A 2,466-nucleotide genomic window follows, 5' to 3' on the forward strand; every position below is an offset into this window, starting at 1 on the left:
AATTATGTGTATAATTACCCCTTTACCCTTATGTCTATATTGAACACAAGGTATAGACCGTGTCATCCTTGTCCAGTTCAATATTGGGCCCATAGACATTCATCCTGTTACGCAGGATGGGCAAATTCCATCTAGGACACTCATGTCCCTCAGCATGCTTTGTGGAGTACCCATCAACTGTCTTTATGGTTATCCAGTTACGGCCAACGTTGGATCAGCAATAAAGCACTCGACTCTACATCTAGGATCCATAGTGGTTTCAGGTTGAAGAGTGGTATACACTATTATCACCATGAGAATAACTTATGACACTTTGCATAACTTTCTATATAGTATTCTCATAGCGGGTCAATCCGGTATAAATATTACTCCTAATATTCATACCTATGTTTAAGACTTGATAACTCTTTATCCATGATCCATGAGATGTGATCATCAGTCTACAAACATAATAGTCTTAATGCTTTAATGTTATCCCACTTCACACTAAAGCTCGACTACGGATACTTTAAGAATAGTGTCTTTATGTTTAATGTGTTCTCATGATTAAGTCACACTTAATACATTAAACGGACTATCTATTCCAGGGACTTTATTAATCAACCATAATAAATAAAATGCCTTTAAATAATTCGATACAAGTACCAAAAGTATTGGCCTTTAGGGCTTACACCAACATGAATGTCATCTTCATGTTTCAAGATGTGATTGAAATCGTGAATGATGGAGTACCTGGATTGCAAGAGAATGCGAACGATGTTCAGAAAGCTGCACACAAGGAACAGAGAAAGGAAAATGGAAAAGCTTTGTTCTTGATCCATCAATGTGTGGATCCTAACATATTTGAGAAGACTATTAAAGAAGAAATAGTAAAAAGAACGTGGGTCAAGTTAAAGAACTTGTACGATAGAGATGAAAAGTTGAAGAGGGTGGAGTTATAGGCGCTAAGAAATCAATTTGAGATGACTCAAATGAAAGAAGACGTGTCAGTTTTAGAATTCTTTACGTGTGTAGTATCCCTAACAAACTAGATGAAGGCGAATGGTGAATCAATCACTGATATATAAAATATTAAGAATATGTTGAGATCTCTAACTACAAACTTTGATTACATTGTCGTGTCCATTAAAGAAACCAAGAATCTAGATGAGATGAAGGTGGAATAACTTTAAGCTTCATTGGAGGCTCATGAGATGAGACTGAAGTAGAGGAACTAAGAAAGGGAGAAAGTGGCTAAACAGGCAATGAAAGCAAGATTCACCAAGAAATCTAAGAAAGTTATGGGTAAAAAGTATTCCGGGAAGAAAGTTGACATGAAGGAGATGTAGTGTTGTAAGTGTCAAGGATTTGGTCATTATGCTCGAGATTGTTGAAGAAAGAAGGAATCAAGAGCAAAATCTGATGACGAAGTTTAATATGCACATGCTGGAGAAATCGACTCTGATGACATGTTGCTCATGGCCGGTACTCAATCGAAAAATGAACAAATGAACATGTGTTATCTAGATTCATGATGATGTAACCTCATGACTGGTAATAAAAATTTGTTTATCGAGTTAGATGAATCAGTTAAGAAAGTGATCAAGTTTGCAGATGGCAGGCACATCACATCAGGTGGAAAAGGAAACATATTTGTGGTTAGAAAGGATGGTCGAAAAGGCAGCATTAGTGACATATTGTATGTACCTTCAATTTCAAGTAACTTGATAAGCATATGTAAATTACTTGCCAAAGGGTATAACATAAAGATGGAGGAAATATGATGAAGGTGTATAATGGTAAAGGAAGGATGATCCTGAAAGCACCATTAGTAGATAACAAAACCTTCAAGATTGAGATCAACATGGTTGATCATCAGTGTCTTGCTTCGACTACTGTCGAAGACAGAACTGTCTATGGCATCATAGGTATGTACACTTAAACTTCAAAGGTCTAGGTATGCTCAACCATAAGAAGATGGTGTATGGCTTACCTTAAGTGAAATAATCAAATAAAATATGCAAGGAATGTTACAAAGCAAAGAATGCTAGGAAGGCATTCAAACATGACTTGTACATGAAGTCGAGAGAAAAGTTGGAGTTTGTTCACTCTAACATGTGTGGACCTTTTGAAGTAAGGTTGAATGGAGGTAACTGATATTTCATATCCTTCATAGATTATTCAATATATATATATATATATATATATATATATATATATATATATATATATATATATATATATATATATATATATATATATATATATATATGGGTTTATCTTACTGAAATGAAGAGTGAGGTATTCACACTGTTCAAGAAGTTTAAATTGCAAGTCGAGAAACAAAGTGGATGCAAGTTACAGAAACTGAGAATAGATGGTGGTGATGAATACACCTCTAGAGAATTTGAAATATTTTACACTGATGAAGTTATAGAGCATGAGTTCATTGCACCCTATACACCTAACCATAATGGTATAACTGGG

This window comes from Lathyrus oleraceus, chromosome 1, assembly GCF_024323335.1.
Source record: "Lathyrus oleraceus cultivar Zhongwan6 chromosome 1, CAAS_Psat_ZW6_1.0, whole genome shotgun sequence".
Classification (NCBI taxonomy): Eukaryota; Viridiplantae; Streptophyta; class Magnoliopsida; order Fabales; family Fabaceae; genus Lathyrus; species Lathyrus oleraceus.